The following is a 19,539-nucleotide window of genomic DNA, read 5'->3' on the forward strand; positions in this document are numbered from 1 at the left end:
AAACACAAAGCATCACATCCTGTATAGACAGACTTTTCACACTTGTATTTCTTTCATAAATATGCTATATATATCTATTACTTCCTTTCCTATGTATATATATATATATATATATATATATATATATATATATATATATATATAACAGTATTTACTTGCTGAAATATGGCAATTTTTTTTTTTTTAATTCATTGTAGGGTGCATTGTAAGTTGCTCCCCTTAATATATTTTAGTATCATGTCTTTCTTTTCTCACTGTAAGCTTGTTTATTTTTGGCATATTTTTGGTTCCCATTGTAATCTACAATTCCCACATACAGGCATCTAACATGCATGGGTTTAATATGTGCATATGACAACATTATCAGGTCATTGATTATTGATTGAGTAGTGTGTTACCTTTTGTTGGGATTTTTAAAAATGTGAAGTTTCTTGGCCCAAGATTTTCTAGCGGTTCACAATCCTGGGACTAAGAAAAAACAAGCACTGTAACACTTGCATTTCCTTCCATTCTGTCCTAATAGAGCTGCATGTTAGCACAGATATAAGAGAAGGGAACATAGTTTCACTTTTTGCAGACTAAAAAGGGATAAAATGGCTCACAATGGGCATGGTTCATGTATCTCAGTTTTGTGGTCGTGGTTCATTTGGTTTCATGATGTATCTGGTAGATTAGGGGAAAAAGCAACATTCATGGTTAGGGTAGCATATTAACTATCCAGCTTCTGAAAAAAATAGAAATAATGTGAATATAATACAGTGACACAAAGCTCTGGCTACTTATATATTTTGTCTTACTGCTGATAGAAATTACTCAGCAATACAAATGTCAGTAATACAGCATTCTTGTAAACATTGCACCCTGGGAATATGCAATGAAAATGAACTCATGCAGGTTAGTCTGTTTCACAGGTATCAGAGACACTGGGTTCATCCTTTGTTAAATGAAATGCTACTTTTTGATCAAACACCTCCACCAGATCTTTCCAAAGGTTGAAAATGTAAACTAACAGCAGCAGTTGTACAGCAAGACTGCTTGTAATGTTTCAGCAGCACCAGCAGAGTAAACATACTGCACCTAGATCAGTCCACAGTGCAAATGTTTGCAAACCCTGTATTACCCTCAGGTGCGTTTTCAAACTTTGACATTCATAGAAAATATAGATGTGACAGTTAATGAAGGCTGTTTTCAGGCCACAGGATCTTTAAATGCAGTAGGAAGAAAATGATTCTCTAATATGAAACCAAAGCACCGTCATGTTCATCTACATGTGCTAAAGTAGCTCCTTTAAAAAAGTGAAGGGAGATGTCTTAATCATTTTAACATTTATGCATTTCTGTTATAAAGGGCATGGGTTCACATATTTGTATGACTTATATGTCTGTTCAAATATGAGAATATCTACATATAGTTAAGCCAAATTAACTAGGTGTGATTTGGGGATTTTTTTTTTTTTTTAATCTTAAGAACTTTTTAATATTTGGTCTAACTAAAAATCTTTCACTTGCTGGCCTGTGACTCTGCTAAAAGGCTCAGGAAATCCCAGCATCGCCTCTGCTCTCTCAGCTGTTAACCCACTCAGCTCCACTCAATCAGTCTCAGCTTCAGGCACAACATAGTTGATCAAAACCTGGCCTCAACCCTCACTGGTCCAGATGTTTTAATTTAATATGCAAGTGCATGTTTGCAACTTGAAATAAAGGATCAGTGATGATTCACTACAAGGGTAAGTGTCTGGAGGATAAATATGACGGGGGTATTCTCTGGCTACGCTCAACTAGCAGCAGAGAACATGACAGAGATGGAGACAGAAAGCAAAGCAGACAAAAAGAGGGAGCTGCTGACTCTCACACCAACAGATGGGAGCTGTAGTCATCAAGTCAATATTTACTCTTTCTTAACAAAAAAATTGGCAGCATTAACCTAGCTTATTCAGCAGCAGGCAGCGGGAGGATCCTGGTTTGTGTGAAAGAGGCTTTGAGGAGTAAAAACAACACTTCACTGATAATGATTGTAGCTCAGCTACACACGTAACTCTAAAAATACATTGGAACTAAACAGGAGCACTATTACCAGGCCCTACATGTTTTTATTTTTTTAACCCCCCTTTCTTTCTCACACAAACACACACATACTTTTAAATGTGTATGGTGTGCACGTTCACTTTACCTATGGCTCAATCCAGTGTGGCGATCTATGTGAACACAATTTGCTCTTCCAATTAAACTGTCGACCTTCGCTCTAGATTGCAAAACTTGATTTTATGCCATCTTCTCCTAGATAGCTCCTATTACCCAGCAAGCACAATAATGGAGAATAAGGTTTAGCAACACGCTGAAGAGGACCTCTGAAGTCAGCAAAATAATTGCTGTGTTTATCACACTGTCAATATTTGCGCTGGGAAATTAAGAAACCTTTCGAAACGCTGATTGATTTTTTTTTTTTTTTTTTTTTTTTTTTTTTTGTCTGAGTATGCAGTGATTCATTTATAGAGATGCCACCTCTAGTAGTGCACATTGTGGTTAGAGGCTTCTTATTGTTATAAGGCTTATTGTTACAAGGCTTTAATAAGCAGAGAAAAGGAGAAAGCAGTGCTGGTTGTGAGCCAAGAAAGCTGTTGGTAAATACATATATTAGCAACATTAAACTAGTAGGTTACAAATATGTTTGAGGTCTTCAACAGTAAGAAAAATGTAGAATTGTTTTGTGTTTTTAAAAATCCAACTTCACTTTAAGGCAGAGAGTGATGTCAAAGAATAAGTTGAGATGCTACACAAACAGCAGAAATCATTAGTCCAAGGTTAGCCTGAAGCCTTCTGCCCAATCTCTAACATGGCTCTGACACATGACTCGCTGGCCAGATCAGATGACTAGATACACAGCAAGAATGTGGCTTTTTCCTCTGAGGATAAGCACTGCTCTTGTCGGCTTGGGGGGGGGGGAAGCGAGGTGTGTGTTTGTGCGCGTGTGTGCACACACACAGAAGGGCATCTTCAATCAGCCCACTACTGTATGAGATAACAAGTCCAAGTAATTATGCAACATTTAGCGGCTGAGCTTATCATTTATCCTGCTCAGCTAAGTTGAAATGCAGGATACTCAGCATAGCGCCGTTGTCTTTATTTTAGCATTCCCTTGCATAACGTAATGGCTGCAAGCAAATGCTAGATTTATGCAGACATCCTTGAGTGGAGCAGTGTGAAGTATCTAATGTGGGGCTAATTTATTTCATTTGTTCTATATATTGGTAGACAAAGTGGATTTTAATGGTGTTTTTGTCGACTGGAGTTTACAACTCATAAACTAGAAATGGTCTCTGACTCTGAGGGACTGAGGGAATACATATTAGGCAGAATGTAAGCACACAGTATAACAGGCAAACAGTTCACTCACATGGAGTCGTAACCATTGCCAGATATTTGTCAAGGACCTATGGCTATTTCTCATCAGACGCTTCTCCCATGTCACTTAAACAAACCTCTGGGCTAAGCACATAAATCCATTAGATGGCTACCATAACAAACTGTGGAAGTAATGTGAAGTTTAGAAAAGTGTCACAATCAAAAAGGAGGAGTGCTGTAAATCTTCCTTATTGGCAAATGCTGGTAGACATATTTTCCTGAGTGACACTATTATAAAACATGAGGAAGAATAGGAAATTACAGTTTATATATCAGATATATACAGGGCTTCCAGGCTGCACTTAGTTTATCTTAAAGGCAATTACTCAGGGGAAACCCTGTTGAGCAGCTTTAACTTACTTGACTTGACTCAGTGCTCCTTTGTACTTCCCAGAGATCTTATCTGGTACATGAAGACTGTAGGTTTTATGCACTGTATCTAGAAAGTGCGACTGGAGAAATCCCATCAGACCAATAGAAAACAGGAAAGGAAAAGATTGTGAAATAATACAATAGCTGTTGTGTATTTCATGAAGAGGTGATTGATCATTTCACTCCAAAGTTTATCTCTCCTGGCTCAGGAAGAATTGACTCGGTAATTTTTTAAATGATAAAGATATTAACTACCAGCTTTACAAATGACGAGAGTTTGAGTCAGCAGTGAGATGAAAAACTCTGACTGGTTCCATTGTACTACAACACACTAAAAGGAATTGTAGCTATTTTCACTTAAGGCCTGAGCTAAAAGCCTCTTTCAGACATGCATTTCATTATGTAAGTGTACTGGCAATTGTTTAAATAAGCCTGCAAGTTACCTTTCTGAAAAAGTTATGATTGCAATTTTAGCAGGTCAAACCTATGAGTTCGCTCCAAAATTACTTCTAAAAAAAATATATGTAATATAAAAAGTATGAATCTCCAGCAAAACAGACAATTAGAATAGACCTTGTTGATTTGGTGACACCATCATCGTCACTAATTCTAGTTTTCATTCCCTTGCAAAAATTAAAAATCTCTGATTAAAATGTCAGAAATGATCAGATTTGCTAAATAACTGCAATAAGAGCTAACCTGTGACAAAGTGCTTTTTCTGAGACCTCCTGAGACCTTAAGAAAAGCCACCCTGTGTTTTCCTGTTGAACACTCTGAATGTACAGTAGTCTGTTTGGCAGTAACATGTCAGCTCTGATATCGCTGTGAGTGAGTGAGCAGTAAACAGAGAGCCTGTAACCATTAAAGGTTAAATTGGAAGAAAATTACCACTGGGTTATATGCATTCACAGGAAATGGAATCCAGTACAGGAATGGTGAAAATCCACGAGTAACAATGAACCCTATTATCCTGCATTGATTGGTAATTTCAAGATACAAATACATTCTGGCTTTGACTGGAAGGAAAATGCAAATGCACTCTAACTCTATGCTCCTGTAGTTTAAAGAACTGGGTTTGATATTGATTGATTTTATATATATATATATATATATATTTTATAATCTTAAGTATTGGAACATAATATGAGCAGATACAAATTACTGTGCCACAAGCTGGAATGACAGCAGTTTCTATGAAAGGTACTATTGTACCACTGAAGTGCTACATACTGTACAGGCTTCATCCATACAGCTTTCAGTGTCTTACCAACTCAAATCATGCAAATCTCTACATTAGTTGAGGGTTTCTGTTATTGATTATAAAGACAATGTCACTGTGACAGTGGCCCTGGATTCTGGACTCTATCACTGCTAATGCAATTCACTAATTAGCCAGCACAGCGGTGGATGTTGAGAAGTGCTCTCCCTGTGTGCGATGCATGTGTGCAGTGAACCAGACCTAATTCTGTCCTTGTTAAAGACAGTCGTTCATCATCCACACAGGCAAAAGGAGGGATGTTTTCTCTGTGTTATATCTCTCTAAGTAGAAAAACTCCCTCTCTTACTTTTTCTCTCTGCCTGGATTTTACTCTCTGGATGTCTGTCTCTCTTCAGCCCCCAGGGAGCTGGCTCCTGACAGCATCACACAGAAAGAAAAAAAACTGAAAAGTCAAAGTGTATGTGAAATGTTTTGGTGCGTGTGCAGCTCTCTCTCTCTCTTTGACTACCTTTCTCTCCTCCTCAACCATCCTCATGCTCTCAAGGCGCATCTCCTCTTCTCCTAACCACCCATTTCAATTTCACCCACGTTCTAGTGAGAAGAGCATATTAAACAAAGTGTGTTAGTCATTCATTCAGATCAGATTGGGGTTGGTGTTTTGGGTCGTTCGTAGTTTTACTGTATCTATAAAAACAAGTGATGTATTTGAGCCACTTGGAGCCAATATCAGTTCTCCTAGATATTTAATAATGTATTTTTCTATTCCTTCCCCATGCACATTTCACACTATAAAAATAAAAGTGAAAATACAATTATCATCTTAAGTAAAAATAGTAATTGTGAAACTCCTTCATGAAATTCCTCTAGACAGACTAGTGTCTTGGTGACTTTTGGCAGAATCCAAAATATGGAAATGCTCTGTACTGTATGTCAAGGACTGAGTCATTTGGCTTAGGTCGGCAATCCTTTTGTTCACGTTTACAGTCTGGTACATAGCTAAATGCTTTTATAAACAGTAGTAGTTAACTGCAGATAACTGGACATAGTTTTACGAAATCCAGAAGATCTGGCAGAGTTGCTGGCCATCCAGACCATCTATTGAAACATTGTTCTCACCATTTTCAGCAGCTGTTCATTATACATTTTTGAAACCAAAATGGTTTCAATCCTCTTATTCACTTTCTAACAGCATGTCTGCTGGGAAAATTGTTGCCATGCTCATGCCTTTGTATTAAATTAAGGCTACTGTCAGCAGCTGGTCAGCTTAGCTTAGCATTTTATTTCTTTCGGCTGCTCCCATTACAGGTCATCACATCGGATCAATTGATCCACATGATTGATTTGGCATGTTTCATACTGAATACCCTTCCTGACACAACCCTCTCATTTACTCAGGCTTGGGGTCGACGCTAAGACTGCACTGCCTTGTGCAACCTCAGTGGCTGAGTCTGACGGCCACTGGCCTTCCAAGGAAGGCTTCAGGTACTAACCTTCCTGTTTTCAGGCCTGGCCTTACTTAGCCTCCAAAATCTGATGGGACCGGGCATTCACAAGACGAGTACAGAAGAGAGCTGAGGTGTTGGTAGGCACGTTTAGTTACCTGTGGACAAAACCAGGCTAGCTTTTCCCCTGTTTCTAAGGAAACAGGGACAATATAACAAAGTTGTGCAAATTGTATCATCTGTATGGCATTGATCTTCTCATCCAACTCTAGGGCAGACTATAGTGATAATATTAACATAACTTTACAATGTTATAAAACATTCAGTTTTATTACAGCTGTACAACTACTTTTTATGTTCCTGTTTGTCTGGGTTTCCATCTGACCAAATCATGATTTGAAATGAACATATATTACTAGAATAAACCGCTGTTATTTTTAGATGTCATTGCTCCAGACCAAGAGAATCACTTTCCAATCTGTTGACCCTCCTTCAACCCTCTCAGAAGCCCCAGCACCCTATGGGACACAGCTGCATGACAAACAGGGGGTGGGGTTTTCTCAGAGTGCTCCGTCAGACGGCGAGGTAGTGTTGTTTGTTCCTCTTACTCTCACAAGAGTCGCATAGAAAATGAAGATAGCTGACCTCAGGGACAAAATGAGCTAACTGGTCAATACCCTGACAGGTGCTGTTCATGGCAGCAAAGCAACTAATGGAGTCCCGCAGGGAGCTGAGCGTCAGACAATGGGTTGGGCCGATTTCCTGCGGTGGGGACATCCACTGCTAGTTCTCGAGCCACCTGTTTTTCTTCACATCCAAACAGGCACATTAATATGTACACGCAGTGTAAATATCTTAGGACAACAGGCTAAAACTAATGTGGTCCAATACAACAGCCCTGCGCTAAATTCTTCACTGACAATGTTCAGTTTTTGTTCAAACTGTTTTGGAGGTTGTGTGCATGGTTAAGTTGCATTTGTTATATAGACACTTTTGTATTATTTTATTCATGATATTTGTGATGCTAGGCTGAATAACCTAAAAATGTCTTTATGTAAAGCACTACACAATACAGTATTGTATTGTACTCTTGTACTGCAGATTAGGCTTTTCCAGGTGGCATGCATGGTGTCGCTTCCCCCTGCCCACATCACATCTTGTGACACCTGTTGGAGTGTGCATGCTTGGCTGTGTCCTTCTGATCAGCGCCCCCCCCCCCCCCCCCCCCCCTTTTGTTTCCCCTGTAGAGCTGTCAATGTCTGAGTGGTGATAGTAGAGCTGCCACTGTTTATACCATTTAAATCTGCTGGGCTGAGATTACCAGCCTCTTACCTGTTGCCCAAATCAAAGGAATTCTCACAGTGCAGCTGGATGTTACTTGGAATAGCACCCTCTAAAAATAGACATGTACTCTAAACACACCCAGACAGAAAGGGTGGAGGGAGAGAGCCTATTAGGTAGCAAAGTAGTGTATATCCATCCTTGGTTTAATACTGTGTATCCATCACTGGACTATAATAGCAGTGGTGCTTGCTGAGAGTTTACATTGCTCTTTCTGTTGTCTCTTATAAAATGTGGAGACTGAATGGATAATGATACTGTAATACAACATATGGCCAGTGTTTAATTGGTGACCTCTGATTTTGACTGCCTGTGTGTGTGTATTTGTGCTGATATGGTACCTCTGTGATATTAAAAGTATAATAACTAAAAATACTAAATAGGGCATGGCTAAGCTGTTGGGGTTTGGACACTAGATGAGGGAGGCAGACATTAAGTATGTTAATATTTTAGAAAACCATGAGTGTAAGTCTTTACAGTAAACTGAAAAGTATTAGGGGACGGCTGTGGCTCAGGGGGTAGAGCAGGTCGACCATGAACCAGAGGGTTGGTGGTCCGAAGTGTCCTTGGGCAAGACACTAAACCCCAAGTTGCCCCTGGGGGCTGTTCCACCGGTGTATGAATGTGTAAACGTTTGTGTGAGCGAATGGGTGAATGGACAAATAGTGTAAAAGTGCTTTGAGTACACTTGAGCGTCGAAAAGCGCTATACAAGTATAAGACCATTTAACATTTATTGGTGTGTATATTAGACACGTTAAGAAATTAATTGCCAGTGCTGTAAGTCCCAGGGTTAAGTGTGGGCATTTCCAATGTGCAGAGTAGCCTAAATTGAGTTTCAATTATTGCTATAACATTTATATAATGTATATTCAGGGTTAAGCCATGTAAGCCCCGCAGCTTAATAAGTGAGCATTACAGAACATAGCGTGTTTTCAGCATCGTATTATCTACACGTTCTGGGACCTAGTGAGGTCACTTCCCATGTATAATATTTGATCCGCCAAAGCTGGTAAACATGAACAGGAGAGTCAGAAAGACAGATACAAAGCTAGGAGGCAGATAACTGCAGAGACTGAACAGGTGGAGCAAGATCAGTTTTGATTGGATCAATAGTGGATTACCTGTTAAGGAAATACCGACTCTTAAAATCAGATGTTAATTGTCTTTTTGTTTTAGAATTAATGTGGTACACCTTTGTGACTATTTTATTCCACTTTTGCTTTGAAATCACTTCACTGGCATAAAGTGAGTTCAGTGAGTTAAGCAATGATAAAGATGCTTGTCACAGCAAAGACCCATCATTAAGGAATAATCAATCATCATGGAGGAAATTCCAATTCAGGAATTAAAGTCATGTTTAGAAATTGTATGGAAATTAGAAAATATTTGTATTCATTTGGCTAATACTTCAGTATTGTTGTCCACTTTAACATGCTGAATAAGGTTCATGTAGAGTAGTTATGAAGCAGTTTGTTTCATCTTCTCACCTAAGAGCTGAAGTGTATGATGAGCCTTCAGTAAAATGGAAAACAGGTCTTACAAAAATCTACGTGTATGTTCTAGGGTAATCCCAGATATAAAATTAATTTTCAAAACAGCAGCCTATTTCCTGTACTGTCAATGCTTATCTCGAAGTGTGTCTTGTTAAAAGGTTGTATAAAGAAACCATTACTGCCACAGTTCCTGTCCAGCACTAGGCAAAGCAAAGGCTGGAGCTATAACAATGAGGTGAAAAGACACAAGCAGAATCACAGTTGCTGCCAAGTACAGGAAATGTTAGAGTTTGTCTTGTCATTGGCGTCATTGGCACAAGAATATAAAATGGCTTGCCAAGAGGATAATTATCCCTCTTTCCATCTATAGTTTAGTTCTGTTGCTCTCCACACTATCTGTCCCTTTAACCCAAGCTGTATTTTACATTTACATTGAAGCTTTTAGCTCTTATACTGAGCAATTTACCTATTGCTCATAAGCTATGGCAGAGCAGATGTGGAGGTGGTGCCATTTCTCTAATTTGCCAGCTCATTTCCACCACCTCTCTATGACGAAAGCAGCCTTTCTTAAGGGAGGCAGCTTCCTGTTAAAAGTTTATTTAGCAATAGCCAGAGGAATGATTACAATTCAGCAGAAGCCAATTAGGATGAGGAGAATGAGGGGGTGCGGGTGAATGATTACATCCCAGTGCGCATTGTGCACGCATACTTATAGATACTTATAGAGAAGTGCTTGTGTGTTAATATATCCCCTGAAGGCATCACAAGCATCTGTAATATTACTGTAAGTGTATGAGATGAAGCTGAATAATGAAGTCAGCAGCACATTGGACATTTGCACGTTCCACTTGACTAATTTCTCTTTTTTGTTCCTCTTCCTTCTATTATTTTCTCTCTCAGAGTGGTCCAGCGGTGTCCTCCAGTGTTTCCCCTCCCCTCAGTTTTCTGTCGCTCTGTCTGTCACCTGGTAAGTACACTGGGATTCAGCTCCCACATGTGCACTACAGAGCCTTTACGTAATCTGGCTTGGAGCGCAGATTGCTCCCACTTTTATCAAAAAGAGCATCACTTCTTGTTAATGTATACTAAATAGTACTGTACGAAATCAGCAGACAGTGAACATACCTCTGAGTGTTAATGTGCTGTTTTTTTTTTTTTGTTTGTTTTTACACGTTTGATACATGAAGCTCTATGCTGTACAAAAAGACACTTATTGCACAATGTCAGAAGTCAGTGACGTCAATACTATTTTACACAATGTTAAAATCAAACTGTAGCCTGGAATTGGGATGTAGGAAAAATTTCCTGTTTATGTAATTTATTTCATGTTGGTCCCCCAGTGTACCTGATGCTTTTTTCCTTCAAAATTCTGGAGAGGTCTCTTTGCCTTTCTATTTGGCTACAAAACAGTTAAATTAAATTATGGCACAAACAGGCATTTTCAGGTCTCTGTGACTGACCAAACACGAGGCTGTTTCAGCTAATAACCAGCTGGCATTAGGCCTGCCTCCCACCAGTTGCATGTAAATTCAGTTCAGTAGTATACACACACACACACACACACACGTGTATACCTTTTTATATAAAGGTAATAAAAACATGTCAAGGTCTTCAGTGGAAGCAATCCCCACTTTGCTAAAACCCCTTGTTTTGTATCTGGAACAGATCGATTTGATTTTTTTTTTTTTTTTTTTGCTTTGACATACAAATATTGGATATGGATGGGATTGTTTTTTTTTTTTTCACTGTGAAACAAAAATCAGAACAAAAATCACGTTTATCTATTCAATTGTTGATCGACTCTATTCATTATTCAGAAGATACAGAAAATACAGAAGAATACAGATACAGAAAATGTTTTCTGGATTCATGTTTCCATGCAAAATTTTGCAAAACCTTTCCTGTATGTTAAAATGGCCGCACATCTTAATTTTCAGCCGACAACAGCCAGTGCTTTTTGCATGAACACAAGCCAGCTCTAATGTATAATTCCCAGCTATCTGTTATCGCCAATTACAGGGCTTGTTTACTAGAATCAAGGGACTTGGTGGATCTGTTTTTATGGGTGTGTGTGTGTGGCCAGGGCTTTTAATGATAGGGGTGGATGGTCTCTGTTTAGAGATGTGTGTTCCTTGGTAAAGCCTTGGGGGAGGGGCTGGTGGGCTAGTGAGTCCCTCTGTCTCTATAAATACACACTGGGATCCCATTCAAAGTCGTTTTGTGTATGTATGGTGTTTGTGTGTGTCTGCATGACGCTGCTGCAGCCAGGGAGGCTAGAGGCTATTACTGGCCAGTGCAGTTGCCATGGAGACCAGTGGTGTCAGAAAGGAGCAACATCTGTGGGGTGTTTGTTTGTTGAGATAGGTTTTCCTCTTCTGTCTATTTTCTCTGTCACTCTCATGGTCAAAAACTCACTGGCATGAAGGACTAATGACTGAAATTACAAGAGCCTGGTCAAAAAATCTCCAGTCTCTCAGCATTAGTGTTTTCAAACATTCATAAACATAGCACTTAAATGAGGTAAAACCTGTAAATTCTTGGATGATGTTTCAGCTGCCTATGTCCAGTCCCGCTCAGCACTCACACTGTCAGTCAGCAGGGATCCCTGGACTCTTTCACTGGGTTTGCACCAGTTTTCACGTTCTGGGAGCATTTAACCCCTGCCCTCTTCCTGCTCCCTCTCTCCACAGCTCTCCTCTCTATATGGACATGTTCTTATTTCCACAGCTCCTGTCTCTTGGCTACCTTATCAACAGCTCAGCAGGGCACAAATTCTCTTTTAATAGGTACTTATTTGGGCAACAGGAGAAATCCCATATTTTCGAGCACCCCCTACTCCCTATTCCCTCCCCCTGTTCCCCTCTTGCCCAGATCTCCTCGTCTCAAACTCTCAGGCTCCTATTTATTACTCATTTCTGTTGCTGGGTTATCCCTCATTTCTCTGTGGCCCTTTTTTGCTATGGACTACAGTTTAGAAAGTGAGTGCAGAGTTACTCATTTGGCTAGCATTTCAAGTGTAGCCATCATCTTTACAATTTTCTTTTTTTTTTTTTTCTTTTTTTGAGTGTCCATGAATTTGAAACACTTTAATTCCCTTAAGGGACTGTCCTCGGTTCCCTGTTATGCTGTTTTGCAGTATCTGGGACAAACAGGTTGGGTTTATGTGAGGAGAAATGAAATTCTGAGGCCTCTTGAGCACTTCACATAGGTCTCCCAGAATATGTTATGTGTGTTTATGTGTCCTCAGTATTTCTGACCATGTTTGGTCAAACATTTCTCAGCAGAGCTCTTCGCAGGGTGTGTGTAACTGGGCAAACCAGACCTTTGACCTTCTAATCTGGTCTAAATGAGACCATCACACACACACCGCACAGTGGTGCACAGTACAGGGCAGTATAGAGGCTGTGATGTAACAAAGATATTTTGAGATCCTTTGGTATTTGCACTCTGCAGGCATCCTTCTGCAAAGGCCAGTTACTTAACTTCCATGCCCAAATTAACAGGTTGCAGGTTCACCTACACAGACCTTCATCACCTTTAAGTGAAGCATCAATCCTTTTGTGCAAAGACCAGGCTAAGCCTCGAGTTAGATTCTGGCTGTGTCCTCACATGCCGATGGTCAAGATTATGACATGGATGTCAAACAACCAGAAATACTTCTTCAGAAAAATATGTGAACTACTCTTTTATATAGTAGAACATTTAACCTATATGTAGAAATTACATAACAAAAATGAATTTACTGTATTTCTTGTAATCACATAAAAAAGATTCTTTTTCCTGAGTTAGTTTTGACTAAAGTAATGAAAGCAGTTAAATCTGCTTCACAGGTGGTTGAGATGAACTTTGTCATTATTAGTCTATCAAAAGAATTAATTTCAATGCTGATTTTCAAGAATGTAATTTCGTCTTCTCGTGATATTTCTATTATTAACCAGACACGGACCCTATCTCCTCACTTTCCCCTCCTGAAAGCCACATATTCATCACTTAGAATCAGTGATATTTTTAGCCTCGTCTTTCCTGTGTAAAGCTGCTTAAACATCTAATAGGAATTTCACTTGAACTATAGGAAATCTGTAAATGTTTTCTGGTTTGCTGATTTCTTGCTCCTGTAGTTTCCTATTGTTTTATGGTAATTTTTAAAATAAATAATAACAAAAATAGTTGTGATTTTGACATGCTGTCTGTTTACAGATGGCAGGAAAGCTTTTGACCAGAGAACTATGTCCCAGGCTCAGGATTGGGTTAAGCCTGCTAATGCGTCAGCCTGGCCCCTTTATTACCTTATTACATGTTAAACAGCCACACAGACACACACAGACAAACATGTAGTGCTCTAAATACTTCTGATTAGTGTTGCTGATAACAGGGACAGCCCCTACCCCTCTCTCACCTCCCTCCCTTCCTCTCATTTCCTCTGTCTTCCCTCGGTGAAGGTACTGTACTGAACTTTAGTCAACAGACTTATTCTCTAAGAAATACACACAAACACACACTAATATCCACCATTTGGAAAAGGCTTTAGGCTACTATTTATTAGGTGGATTGACTGTCCATTAGGCCATGTGTTAAATTCTTTGTGTAACATGATTTGGCAGATGGTAAATGTGGATGACTAGAACCATTACAGTATGTGGATGTGTTTATGGGCTTTATGAACTAATTTATATCTTCGTCTGCTGTTCAGTAGGTATGAATCCTAGAAATTGACCCAATAAATTATTTTTTCTTTAAGCTCCTAGTGCTGTATTTGAGTTTGGGAAAGCTATTCGTATTAACTGCCATTTACATGTTATGTATTATTTATTTCTGTGTGTGGTAAATGCATGTATGTGCACATATGGTTTTGGACACTGTAGTTTGTGTCTGTATCTGAAAGACAGCCAATTTCCATCCCAGGCTGAAGTTAATTATGTAACTCAGGACCGAGTAGCGTGAGTAAGAAGGGTGATCCTCAACTATAAAAGGCAAAAAAGAGGGTAGGACAGGGTCATTTGGCTTGGAAAAATACATTCTTCCCTCCAACAGCATAATACTTCCTCATCCAAAGTCCCAGAGAAACAAATGGTAATTACAGATCTTTGTATGTACAGCCCAAGAAAAGCATCTATCAACCAGATGACATTAGAACATTTTTTTTTTTTTAATCTCTATCAACTATTGCTTACTTCTTATGTACAGTACAGTATGTTGTATTTACCATACATCCATCAATCTATTATCTAAACCTGATTATTCCTATTTAGGGTCATAGGGATCTGCTGGAGCCTGTCCCAGCTCTCTTTGGGTGGAAGGCACGGGGGACACCCTGGACAGGTCACCAGTCCATCACAATCATTTATATCAGTTATATTATTAGTTACAGGAAGAAATTAGTGTTATAGCTAAACACACGTGGCTCATCCAAAACACTGACATAAAACAAACACGCAGAGAGACACATACTTGTGGCCACGCACACACACACACACACACACACACTGTCACACACTGTCACACACTGCTGCAGTGGCTGCAGACCCATTAGCTGACAGTCAATGAACAAAGTAGAGCCCAAATGCAGATCAATTGAAACCAGTGAAAAGGGAATTTCTGAGAATTTCAGCAGTGATTAGTAGTTAGTTGCAGCTTTTCTTCTTACTTCCCAACTCCTGCAGTTCTCTCTCGAACTGTTCTAAAATTATTCACTGCATGCCAGGTTCTGTATAGTAACATGTAGCCCACAAGTTGGCATGCTACATGTATGTTAGTCCTTAGTTGAGGATCAGGAAATGCAATAATTAGTGAAATAAGAGCTCGTATAAAGGAACACATGATCTCCATCCTTGTTGAGATAAGTGCATATTTACTTAGTGATCATTGTCCTTTCTACACAACCCTTCTGTTTAGTCACTGAATGAAATTAAAAAAACAGATGCTGATCGAAATATTGAGTTCACTGCCATTTGTGCTGTTTGCTTAGAGAAAAGGAGCCTTGTTCAACACTGTTTTCCTTGCTAAGGGCTCTCATTGAATTAAAGACTACTTTTATTCAGTGCAAACAGTAGGTTTTCATGATAATGCTCTGTGTCTCAGAGCATGAGAGAGTTTGAGTGATGTGTGCTGCAAACCTTTAAGCCCTTCTACTAACTGGGTTCTGTTTGATATGATAGACTTTACTCTTATTCATATTATTGCAAACCAGCCACCACCAGAATGATGTATCGTGTCTTTGGTCTTGAGTTGATGTCAGCTCAGAGCAGCAAGCAGTTGGTGTTTGTTTGTTTCTTGGTTGGCGATCGATACAATACCTGTTATTAGCAGGTATTGTATGATAGTACTATTCACACCTTTAAATGGGTCTCGTCTTTGGTATTTATTTGTCATGCGTTAGACAAGGTGGAACAAAATGGACTTTTGATACAGGAGGCAGTTCAAGGCAACATGTTCATGTCTTGGTGGAAATTGCAGTTCCAGATCCACTTATCAAATCATTTTGAGTCCCTTCCCAAATCTAAGTACTTCATTACTTTGTTAATTTAAAAAAATAGACAAAACAAGCTTCAACTTTTGTGTAACAATAAATGTACCTTAATATTAATGTAGCTTTTCTTACAATGTTGGTAAACTAAATGGTCTCTATCAGACCAATTTCCAGACTAGTTTGACACTAATACAAACTACAGTAATGAACGTTGAAAACAAAAAAATGTGCCTTCTACTTTGTTGAAGGATTGTAGGACTTTCATGACATATTTTGTGTCTGTTATTCTTGATGATGTGAAAAATAACAAATTCATTTTTGACGCCTTAGCATGTTTTACATGCTAGATAAATATTTAAACTGAATGAATCTGGGTATTTTATCATCTTGGAACGAGATCTGAAAGACACTATTGGAGGTCACCGCAGTATTATAATTTATGTGGGACATCATAGACAAACTAGTCACGCAATCCATTGACAAATCTTGAGATAATTAGAAGTTAATTCCTTTCTTATTCTTGTTCTCATGCTCTGTCTCCCGCTTTCCCTCTGCATCCAAAAACAGCAGGGGTTGGGAGCAGCCACGTGCGTCATAGCTTGCATTGCAAATTGCCTGCCAAGATGATCTTCAATTTTTCATTCTTAAGATGCAGTTTTAATCCCAATATAATGTGATGCAGCAGAATTAATATAAAAGTTTTACTTGAGTTTCACGTGTCATGAAGCAAGTAATATTTTAGAAAAAAAGTCTAGATATGAATGTAAAGATGATTATTCCAAGTCATGTGAAGAAACTAGCCAACTTTTTTTCATGTTAGCAGCTAGATTTACATGTAGTGTTTGCAAGTGTTCATATTTATGCACATTTGTGTTGTGTTATTTGATGAAAGCCTGAACCACTGCTTACAGGCAGAACAAATAGACGTGCACGTCCGGGTATGGGACAACACTGAGGTGAAGACAAATTACATCAGCTCTGACATTATGGGCCATTCATCAGCTCAGGATATTGTTGTTTATCTTTTGAGCAAATGACAAATTGCCAGTAATTTTATTAAAGAAAAACTTCATACTTGTGGTTAATTTTGATACTTTATTTTTTCTTATACACATATTTCAGAATGTGTGCTCATGGAAAATTACCTGAGAGTCATGGAAATTTATTAGGAAAATTGCGTGTGACCTTGGTGTGTTGCAATTAATCATTTACTATTTCTGCTGTAGTAAAAAAAAATATGTAGTCATGATTTATCAGCCAAATCTAGCAGCAGCATGAAAATGCCAATCAAATGTGCGACCGATTGTAAAATGTGTGAGTAGTTGATTGCGTTGGCTTAAATCAGGCTTTTTCACTATCCTGCTGTAGAAAAGATGGTAGCGCTAGCTCTCTTTTAAGCTTATAAAGTAAACATCATTAGAAATCTTTTCAGAATTCTGGTATTTGAACACGATGAGCATGATTAGGAATGTTTTTAGTGGCAGTGGCTTTGTTTCAGCGAGTCTGTGTAGGTGAGTCGGCAGATATACGTCCTAAGATGGCTTCAGCCTCAAGGGCTGCTCTGACCGTAATAGTAAGAGAGGAAAATTGATGGTAGTGTTGAGGCACAGGCCCGTTATGAAACAATGTAGGGGACCACCAAGAAAATGTTCAGTGTCTTTCTCTGCCTTCCAGCAGGTAGGCATGCATATAAGCGAAACTTGTATGTAATGAAAAAGAAAAATAATTTTCAGTTGTGTTTCTCTACTGCAGTTTGCTGCACTAACAAATGCATTTGTCTTCAGGCAGGTCTATTGTTATGGTTGGTCAGCTGTTTGGAGGCTTGTCTGTGTAGACAGCAGAAATCTCTCTCTGTATGTAGATTGATGTTTCGTGCCTTCACTTCCACGCTCTTGTATCTGCAAGACAAATATCCTAGACAAACAGATGATAAGATATGATGGCAATATGTATAGTGCAGATTATAGACCCAGGTGCAGCAGTATGACAGCAAAGTGGCTATACATACTAATTCAATAAAACAAATGAGGTCAGTATGTTTTTCCATTACATTTGACTTATACACTTTTAACCTGTGAGGTATATAGTTTAAAATACATACAGAAAAACAGCAAGACTGTTGCGTCAAACATAAAAAACATGCTTAACAGCAGTGCTGCAGAGTATAAATGGATATCCTTGCTTTTGCTCATGCTTGACCTTCTCCTGCTGGTGTAAACATTTCAGCTGTCACATGTTTACCTACCAGGTTGTGGTGCTTTCTCAAAGGTGTAAAGACACAATACATGTGCACAAATAAAGCTAATGGCATATGATACCTTCTGCAACCAAGACTTCTCGTCAAAGTTTTGAGTAAGACCATACATGGTCAAACACTGAGCAACAGGGGAATCATTGTTCAGTTCCATGTTGAACTGCATAGCATTTATCTTTTCTTCTAACTCCAACCATCTGTTTGATAGGGAGTTTGTCAGAAAGTGTCTTTACTACTTTTGAACCTAAGAAAGGAGCAGCCTGCAGGAAAGTTTTAACTGGAACTAAAATACTTTTAATAATTTGCCTGCCATTCATTTCGTGGCAGGAGGAAAAATTGGAAAAATTCAGGGTCAGTAATGAACAAGATATGGCCTTGATTTATTCTTATATGGAATATGCTCAGTTTCATTATTTTGTTACTTTGCCTAGTCACCCATAAATTTTAATTCAAGTTAAAAATATTTATTTGAAATCCAGATACTTTAGAGATGTGGCAAAGGTGTTATCTTTTATAGGCCCTGGGAGATTGTCATCTGTGGAACCAGTGTTTTCCACAGCAAGGGCTCAAATGGTATAGATCCCTTTAAATTTTAAATGCATGAATGAATACAGTAACATCATCAAAACTTCATGTGATGATGTGTGCTGTAAGGTCAAATGAGGTATGAAAACAACCTTAAAAAAGGACTAAGTTCCCCTCAGAATTCGAGTAGTTTTACTTTGTTAGAATTAGCTGTAAAATTGTGAAGCCCTGTATTTAATAACTGATGTGGATTTTTCTTCAAATGAGAGCTTTGGTTATTGTATCAGCACTGTCAGGTGTACCTCTCTGTGTGTGTTGTTCACTTGTGTCCATTTGCGTGTGTCCCCAGTCAACCCTTCCACCACTGGCTGACTGAAGTAGCGGTAGCCTAATTTTAGTTTATGAGGTGTGGGACCGCTGGGTGTTACCCTAGCTGCCATTTTAGATGAGGAGGCTGGGAACAGCGTGCCTCACGGGGTTCCTATCTATTGTAATTATCTCATTGTCAGTGGTTGGACAGGGGCTCGGACCTCACTTGCTTCCTTCAGTTTCCCTCGGCTTCTCACGTGCACATTCACGCGTCCAGGCGCTCAGAGGCCTGTTGTGCATGATGGCATGGCCTTACAGAACCTCAGCATGCTGCACTGCTATTGGACAGATTTCATCCCGCTGAGGAAAATGTTATCTAATGCACAATGTTGAGTGGCAAGATCTAGGCTAACATCAGACAGGTCAGCACAACCCAATTAGTCCAAATTAGATATGTGATTTGTCCTATCTGAATACATTTGAATCCGGTTTAGTATTATTAAATAATTTAGATAAGGTGCAGCCTATTTACCCTACCCTTCTCTCTGTGGGATGGGTTATTGGCATTCTGCCTGCCCTCAGTTCCTAATCTCCACAGGAAATGTGCATATGTGTTTTCATTCCCTTGACAGGAAGTGTGTGTCTGTTTACAATCCCCTGGTAGGACATCACAGATGGCGTAGCACTGAGTTTGATGAAGTTGGCGCCTTTTTCG

The 19,539-nt window shown here is 39.1% G+C and overlaps 1 protein-coding gene across 4 annotated transcripts in view; it reads left to right on the plus strand.

Annotated features, from left to right (window-relative positions):
• Window positions 1–19,539, plus strand: part of plcb4b (phospholipase C, beta 4b) — a 58,675-nt gene that overhangs the window by 5,370 nt on the left and 33,766 nt on the right. For 3 of the 4 annotated variants that reach the window (XM_026318276.1, XM_026318273.1, XM_026318274.1), the window contains exon 3: window positions 10,171–10,237. The gene's annotated coding sequence lies outside the window, so the exon portion shown is untranslated. Of the gene's footprint in view, window positions 1–6,387; window positions 6,475–10,170; window positions 10,238–19,539 lie in introns of all 4 variants that reach the window. The other variant, XM_026318275.1, reaches the window with a different exon arrangement.

The sequence above is a fragment of the Mastacembelus armatus genome, chromosome 24, assembly GCF_900324485.2.
Source record: "Mastacembelus armatus chromosome 24, fMasArm1.2, whole genome shotgun sequence".
In the NCBI taxonomy this organism is placed as follows: Eukaryota; Metazoa; Chordata; class Actinopteri; order Synbranchiformes; family Mastacembelidae; genus Mastacembelus; species Mastacembelus armatus.